Source organism: Sus scrofa, chromosome 18 (genome assembly GCF_000003025.6).
Source record: "Sus scrofa isolate TJ Tabasco breed Duroc chromosome 18, Sscrofa11.1, whole genome shotgun sequence".
Classification (NCBI taxonomy): domain Eukaryota; kingdom Metazoa; phylum Chordata; class Mammalia; order Artiodactyla; family Suidae; genus Sus; species Sus scrofa.
In genome coordinates, this window is record NC_010460.4 from 17,944,297 (window position 1) to 17,953,281 (window position 8,985).

At 41.2% G+C, this 8,985-nt stretch overlaps 1 long non-coding RNA gene across 11 annotated transcripts in view; it reads left to right on the forward strand.

The window, feature by feature from the left end:
- Nucleotides 1-3,272, forward strand: part of LOC106506781 — a 277,552-nt gene extending 274,280 nt beyond the window's left edge. For all 11 annotated transcript variants that reach the window (XR_002340361.1, XR_002340364.1, XR_002340368.1 and 8 more), the window contains one exon: nucleotides 2,803-3,272. This is a non-coding gene — a long non-coding RNA (uncharacterized LOC106506781). The remainder of the gene's footprint in view (nucleotides 1-2,802) is intronic.

Genomic DNA, 8,985 nt, shown 5'->3' on the forward strand with positions numbered 1-8,985 from the left:
ACCCTCTGAAAATAAGTAAAATATAAAATGCATAAGTTGGTTAAAAAACAGTGTAACTATATAAATATGTCCTCACAATTTGTTCCATCTCATTGATTCTTCAATAAAGGCATTACACCATTCTAGGTGATGTCATAGACAAGACATTATAGACTTTACATTGTACCATGGAGAGAAATGGTTATTAATAATACAATTGTAGAACTATATTATTTAATTGCACAGTGGCATTATTTAATTATAATTATCATAAGTTCTTTGATGGAAAGGAAATCAGAATCAGATCTAAGAAGACTTCAGCATCCCAAGAATGATGTCAAATGACCCCCTTCATGGTGGATTATGCACTTATTTACTATGAGATATATTTCTTCTCCAGAGATTCCTTGTTTGTGTACCAGTTGTAGATTTTTGGTTTGCAGTTATTCTGAAGTGTTGATGTAAGAGTCTATATGTATATGAGATTGTTTTAAGTTATTGTTCTCTTAATTTCAAGTTCATCTCCAGTGTCCTGCATTTGTACCCACCTCTTCTCATGATTTCTGATTTTGATGGTATAATTGTGCATGGATGATTTCATATCTTTACTGTATATATACCTTTACTGATGAGCCTTGTCTTTTGTGGAATTTTTGTTTCCTGTTGCTGATCTTCTTTCCTGCCTAGAGAAGTTCCTTTAGTATTTGTTGTAAGGCTGGTTTAGTGTTGCTGAATTCTCTCAGCTTTTGCTTATCTGAGAAGGTTTTTATTTCTCCTTCAAATCTGAATGAGAGCCTTGCTGGGTAGAGTATTCTTGGGTGGAGGTTTTTTCCTTTCATCATGTGAAGTATATCACGCCACTCCCTTCTGGACTGCAGAGTTTCTGCTGAAAAATCTGCCGATAACCTTATTGGGGTTTCCTTGTATGTTACTTGTTTCTTTTCCCTAGCTGCTTTCAAGATTTTCTCTTTGTCTTTAATTTTGGTCAGTTTGATTATTATGTGTCTCGGTGTGTTCCTCCTTGGGTTTGTTTTATATGGTACTCGTTGTGCCTCCTGGATTTGAGTGAGTGGTTCCTTTCCCATGTTAGGGAAATTTTCGGCTATTATCTCTTGGAATACTTTTTCTGTCCCTTTCTCTCTCTCTTCTCCTTCTAGCACCCCTATAATACGGATGTTGGTGTGTTTAACATTGTCCCAGAGTTCCCTGAGACTCTCTTCATTTTTTTTCAATCTTTTTTCTCTTTTCTGTTCTGCATCCGTAATTTCTTCTCATCTGTCCTCCACCTCGCTTGTTCGTTCTTCTGGCTCCAGTATTCTGCTGTTAGCTGCCTCTAGTGAGTTTTTTATTTCAGTTATTGTATTTTGCATCTCTTCTTGTTTAAGTTTTATATCTTGTATCTCTTTGGTCAGTGTTTGCTGTAAGTTATCCATCTTTGCCTCCAGTTTATTTCCAATGTCTTGCATCATCTTCAGCATCTACAGTCTAAAGTCTTTTTCCTGGAGGCTGAGAATCTCCTCATTGCTTAGCTGATTTTCTGGGGTTTTTTTCTTTCTCCCTCATCTGAGTTATAGTTCTCTGTCTTTTCATTTTTATAGGTTTTTGGTGTGGTGACCTTTTTATAGATAACAGAGCTGTAGCCTCTCTTACTTCTGGTGTCTGCCCCCCTTGTGGCTGAAGTCTGTATGGGGGGCTTGCTGTAGGCTTCCTGATGGGAGGGGCTGATGCCTGCCCACTGGTAGGTGGAGCCAATTCTAATCCCTCTGGTGGGTGGGGCTTAGTCTCTGGATGGGATTAGAGGCAGCTGTGTGCCTGAGGGGTCTTTAGGTAGCCTGTTTACTGAGGGGTGGGGCTGTGATCCCACCTGGACTGTTGTTTGCCCTGGGGCTTCTTAGCCCTGACTGATGGGTGGGGCCAGATTTTCCCAAAATGGCCACCTCCAGAGAAAGGCAGCTGCTGAATATTCCCGAGAGATTTGCCTTCAATGTCCTTCCCTCACAACAAGCCACATTCACCCCTGTTTTCCCATGATGTCCTCCAAGAACTGCAGTCAGGTTTGACCTAGGTTCCTGTGGAGACCTCACTCTGCCCTGGGACCTAGTACACGTGAAAGTCTGTGTGAGCCTTTTAAGAATGGGGTCTCCGTTTCCCCCAGTCCTGTGGAGCTCCTGCACACAAGCCCCACTGGCCTTCAATGCCAGATGCTCCAGGGGCTCTTTCTCCCAGTGACAGATCCCAGCATGTGAGGGTTTGATGTGGGGCTCAGAACTCTCACTCCTGTAGGTGAGTCTCTGTGAGCCAGTTAGTTTTCAGTCTGTGGAGCTTCCCACCCGGGAGGTATGGGGTTGTTTATATCACGAAATCACCCTCCTACCTGTGGATGTGGCCTCCTCTTTTTCTTCTGGAGTAGGGTATGGGTTTCTGGTCCATTTGGGTGGAGACTACTCAGTCTTTAGTTGTGAATTTTGTTGTTTTTAGGGAAGAAGTTGAGCTCCAGTCCTTCTATTCCGCCATCTTAATCCCATATCCAAGGCAAATCTTATTCTAAATTGTTTTCCTTTGCATCTACCACCTTTTTATATGCCATGTCGATTTCTTTTGAAATTATAAAGAATGTTCTTCAAATCTCCTGTTTCTGATACATATAATGATACTGCCTTAGTAGTTCTAGGTAGGAACCCAGCAAAGTTAGGCAGCTGAAATAATAAAGTTTAAGGAAGCCCTTTTGATACTCTCCAAGTCCAGAAGGTATCAAACAATGATGTAAAATATATATATGCATTTGTGAATACTCACTAACAGTACTTTCCTCATCTTTTGCAGGAGAAAATGGAAAAAAAAAACAACAGAAGTACTTTTAATGGAACAGAATAAACCACTGAACAGGTACCAGAAATTATTAGGAGTTGGGTACAACATAATTAAACGAGTTAATATTTGTGAAGTCCTTAGAAGGTTACCTGGCATGTTTAAATAACTGCATACGTGTTTGCTATTATTAAGTTCCTTTAAATGTACCTTAGCCCAGAACAAATCAGTAGTACAGCCAAGAACTACCCAACAACAACAACAAAAAACCCTTTTCCCCTAAAGCAAGTGTGAACATCATTGGTAAATGCTGTCATGGTCTCTGTATGACTTGTTATAGTGGTCTGAGAAACTTAATTTCTTAATCTCTGAGCCCTCTGAGTGTTTGAATACCCATTCATTTTTGGTTTTGAGCACTCATTCATGATGACTTTTAAGTGTCAGATCAGTTTCAATTTTTTGGAATAAAGCAAGCTTCCTTAAAATTCTCCAAGAGCTTTTCATGTGGGGAGGTGGCTTCATTTTCAGGGAGGCGCCGAGGTAGCCTGTGGATAGTTAGTAAAGACAGAGGTGACAGCATGAAGATCCGCACTCACATTTTCTGAGGGCGCCAGTGATTACCTGGAATAAGACGTTTCAACCTGCTGCCCCTGCCCCCGCACTAACTTCCCATCATAAAACTGCCGGTGTTACTGAGGGCTACCGACACTTTCAACAAACACTGATAAGGGGCAAATTATGTGCCAAGTATTGTGCTTGGCCTTGAACGTGTCTCCTCTCTCCTCACCCACCCACCTCTCCGGATCGGCACCAGCTCCTGCCGCCTTCACCGCGCTGTGGGGAGACCTGGCTCCCCCGGCATCCGGAGGGATGCTTTCCGTGCCACCGTCCGTCCGTCTGTCTCTCCGGCTCCTCCCCCTCCGCACCCGAGCACTGCTCATTCAGGCGGGGGAGGCACGCTGGGAGGCAGGCCCTGTGGTTTGATACTGCTTTAGACGGCCGTCTTCCCCCAGATTGCTGTGTCACAGTGTACACAGTTCCTTTAAATGCCCCGTTGTTTCATGTTTTGCCGTGTTTCCCCTCTGCGATCTGGGGATATGACCTTGGGAAGTTACTTTTCTGTTCGGAGGTGTTCCGGAAGTGTAACTTGAGAGAGGCGGGCGCTGGTGGTGGGCTCGGTGTGTCAGTGGTTCTCAAACCTTTTTCTTGGAACCCCCAGGAAGTGTCATGTTAGGACCCCGTGCGCCCACTTCCACGTGTGGATGTGTGGATTCCCGACACACCTTTACCGTATGAGGGCTGCGATAGAGTTTTCTAGTCTGTCCGATTTCCTATCACGTTTTCTTTTCTCCCTCCTCTTTTCTTTGGAGCGCTCCTCATAACCCACTAGTCAGCTGCGCTTCGGCAGCGCGAGGTATTTTTGTGCGGTGGTGGGGCACCTGCTTTTTCTTGCCTTTCTCTCCATTTTCTGTGGTAATGTGCCTAAGTCTCTTTTATCCATAAATGTGCTCCCCCCCCAACTTGCCATAACTTAATTCTTTATGTGTGAAACTCTTTCCCTAACTTAGCTCCTGTTTTTGTTTTCTCATGTACCATTCACTGCTCAATATTACAGTGATTCACAATATTTTAGTGACTTCTGTGGAATGCTAGCAAAATTCTTGTTGATTTGAGGCCATGTATTTATAAAGGAATCATAATTACGTACACCTAGGATTATTCAGTATGCTCAACAAATTTTCGTGGTTGTAATGTGCAAATGGTTCTTGTAATTAAAGATAAACTAATATTCAGCTGTCTTTGAGGAATATTTCTAAGGTTTATAGGCAATAAATGAGACAGCAAATCCTAGTTTTCTGTATTAAAAATATGTCATTTGAGTAGTCTTAGAAATTTCTAAATATTCTGTTATTGAAGCCAAGGCAACGTTGTTCTCTTGGTTCTTTGAGTAATTAAGCCTTCCCATGTAGTTATGAATACAGCATATTTGCCAAAAACTTTTAGCCAAATATTATACTATAGTATAACATTATATTATAATACTTAACCACATATTATAGATTAATACATTTCTACATTTTACAATTATTTTAAATGTCACATTAGACGATTTGAGTTACTTTGTTTTGCAGAATCTAAGGTTTGAAAATATTGAGAAAAGAGAATAAAGCAGACTTTGACAGCTAGTAGATGTTAAGGTGTATTTATCAAAATCTTTTGAAAAAATCATTATCTAGGATTTCGTTTTGATTTTTCTTTTTTTCCATTTACTTTCTAAAGCAATTTTAAATGAATCATAAAGTATTTTTTCCAGTAAATAAATAGATCATGTACAATAATAAAACTTTCTGATGTTTTCTTCTTAGCCATAATTAAGGGACTAAACTAACTCCTTCCTGGACATCTGTTCTTCAGATATATTCTTCCTTCTTTTACTCACTAATTACTTTGAAGATTAATTAAATCAGTACAGTAGTCTGTAGCCATGTGCATTTGTACCATTTGGGTTAGGATGCAATTAATGTATCATCTCTGCCTGGAAGAGGACCATGGAGGGTGCCAGTGATGCAGTGGCACTTTTCTGGCAGTCATACCATCTTGAGGCAGTTGAAGGCCAGTCCTAGGAACATGCTGGAGGGGCTGAACTGGTAGGTGATCCAGAGCCCTCTACAAATTGAGGAAAAACAAAAGGGAATACTCATAGAGCTAACGGTGGAAGGGCCTGTCTCGGAAAAACGGAATAAGCAGCTCATATATAAATAATCCACGAGGACAGATCCTTCCAGCCTTTCCTGAAGCAGCTGCAGCTCCCTCATCACGTTGCCACTGCCCCTAAGACTGTACAGCCTTGGTCTCTCTACCATTACAGATGGTTCTTTCTGTTTCTTTCCACTCTCTTCCTCTTGCCTTTTGAGGCACTTACTACTTGTTCTCATACCTCTCTGATGACCTCTTCCAAGCAACTTCATAAGTGACCCTAAAATTTTGGTCTGAACCCTGGGTCTTCCCCTTGTCCTATTCCGTTCCTGGCTGGTGAACTCACAGCATTAGCACATCCTAGGCAGGGGCAGGGGCTTGGAAAGTAGTGAGAGAGAGCATTCAAATAAATACTTTAAAACTACTTCAGTTGAATCCCTACTTTTTGAAAAAATCAAAAAACCATGAAAAGCCTTTAACTAGAAAACCTTTTTTTGTTGTTGTTACTTGGAAGTAATTCCAAGAGTGAATTCAAGTCCATTTTGTCCTTGTTTACTCCTAGTACACAGTACATGCCTGGAAACCAGTAGAAAAACACCAGAATGGGTAGGTTTACCCCGCAGCCTTGAGACTACACAGAGCTGGAGCTGAATCCTTGCCCCCGGCCTGGCTCCCTTCCTGGGCCTTTTTCCTCCCCGCTCCTACTTCAGAAGGTAAAGCACGGATCACAGGTCACGGGTGTACCAGCTTCAGAGAGTAGCAGGACTGAAAAGGGTTCAAAGGGACAAATTATGGCAGAAATCTAAACAGTATTTGGGAACATAAGATAGTGTGAGCTTAATAACCCCAAACAAGAACAACATGTGTTTTTAAAAGTATTTCATACTCGTCCAGTTTTTCTGGCCATTTTCCTTTATTCATTTTCTGTGAAGGGAAACAAGTGAAACTAGAAACTACTGTTACTCCTTTTATTCAAGCACCTAGATCGATCATGAAAGGCGTGAGAAGTCACATTGGGTCGCCAAGCTCTTCTTTTAAAAGCGTGAATAAAAGGAAAAGAAGACAGTCAACAACAAGTTGTGAAGTAGTTGATGTGCTGTGGGTTTTGAACTTCAGTGCTTAACAACACTTAAGCCAAAGTTTGTACGTTGTCATGAAATAAGGCAACTAAAATGCTCGGCTTCTTCTGAGTGCTCTGGACGTGCAGCTGCTATTGTTGCCATGTATAAAGGTGGCGCTCTCAGGAAATTCTAGTCGTGTTCCTTCCAGGTCAGGATGGATTTGTTTTGAGCTATTCTATTTTGTGTGTGTGATAATTTGTGTGGCAGAGGGAACAGTGACGTTCGTGGCCTTTATCGACTCTTTCCTATGTGCTAAGCATTGCATGAAGCGTGTACAGGCAGATGCTGCCATCATCCCAGTTTTACCGAACGTTCATACTAAAAGAAGGTTCTAGTCAGTTCCCAGCAGAGATCATAGTCTCGCCATAACCAAATGCTAGTTGACTTTAATATGCAGCGATAGGGAGTTCCTGTCGTGGCGCAGTGGTTAACAAATCCGACTAGGAACCATGAGCTTTCGAGTTCGATCCCTGCCCTTGCTCAGTGGGTTAACGATCCGGCGTTGCCGTGAGCTGTGGTGTAGGTTGCAGAAGCGGCTCGGATCCCGCGTTGCTGTGGCTCTGGCGTAGGCCGGTGACTACAGCTCCGATTCAACCCCTAGCCTGGGAACCTCCATATGCCGCAGGAGCGGCCCAAGAAATCGCAAAAAGACAAAAAAAAAAAAAAAAAAAAAAAAAAAAAATTTAAATATGCAGCGATATAGGCGTTCCCGTCGTGGCTCAGTGGTAGCGATCCCAGCTAGTATCCATGAGGATGCAGGTTCCATCCTTGGCCTTGCTCAGTGGGTTAAGGATCCGGCGTTGCCGTGAGCTATGGTGTGGGCTGCAGACTCAGCTTGGATCCCGTGTTGCTGTGTCTGTGGTTAGGCCAGCAACTGCAGCTCCGAATGGACCCCTAGCCTGGGAACTTCCCTATGCCGCAGGTGCAGCCCTAAAAAGACAAAAAAAATTTATACACACACACACACACACACACACACACACATAAAGGTTTAAAAAGCTCCTGGTTTTACAGTGTTGATTAGCTGAGATAGCCACACAAGGAAAATGCTACTTAGTAAAAGAAGAGGTTTTCACAGAGTAAAAATATAACTCACATTTTCCTAAGTTTGTAGCATTACTTTAATATTCTTGCTTTTAAAGATTTTTAAGTAAATATTTCCAGTTTACAATCTACTGTTTCATCCTCAGGGATAGAATAGTGTATTATTTAAAAATTCAAAAGTAGTATTCCTTTTTATTTTTTATTTTATTTATTTATTTATTTGTCTTTTTGCCTTTTCTTCAGCCGCTCCCCTGGCATGTGGAAGTTCCCAGGCTAGGGGTCTAATCGGAGCTGTAGCCACCGGCCTACACCACAGCCGCAGCCACACCGTGTCTGCAACCCACACCACAGCTCACGGCAACACCAGATCCTTAGCCCACTGAGCAAGGCCAGGGATCGAACTCGAAAGCTCATGGTTCCTAGTCGGATTCATTAACCACTGCGCCTCGACAGGAACTCTAGTAGTATTCCTTTTTAAATGTGTGTAATCAACATGTTTTATGTATTTCCTGAGTATTTGCTGTTTTCAGTTGTACATGATAGATCTTGCTATTTCAGTATGAAATGGGCCTTTTAGAAGACAGTTTACAAAGGATTTCAGTATTTTGGGGTTTGTCTCCATCAATAATTAGAGGAAAATAAATTCAGTACCTCTGATTGAAGGGGAAAATATGTATCTATAATCAATATTCAGTTTACCACCATCATGGAAGACAACACTAGCATGGGTAACCAGAAATTTTCAGCAGCCAACTCAGCCAGCTTTTTTGTGTGTGTAACAAGGAAACAAAGGCTCACTTCTTTAAAAAAAAGTTTTCTTTTCACAGTAACTTATCTTCATTTTAGTTTTGCTTTGGGTTCTTTGTTTTCTGATGTGCACAGTAACCAGCAGTGGATTTGGGAGTGGCTCAATATGTATTTGGAAATAGACGAATATCCTTATAATTTAAAATATTTTGTAAATATTGCCACAAGTTTAAATTAATACATAATTACATTATGGAGTTTATTACATTTCCTTTGTAGATTCAAATTCATTTGCCTGTTCTTAAAATTATAAACGTCCTGGGTAAACCAGATCAATTAACACTTAAATCTATCTTAACAAGCCCTACTGGCTCCAATCTTCCACTGTTCCTATATATATGTATTTTTTTTAAGTTTACAATTGGTATAGAATAAAGATCGGAGATACTTGAAAGGGGGAAATAAGTCACAAAATACTTTTTCTTCCTTTGTTTCATTTAATGATTTTTATTTTTTTCCATTATAGCTAGTTTACAGTATTCTGTCAATTTTCTACTGTACAGCAAGGTGACCCAGTCATAATCCATAT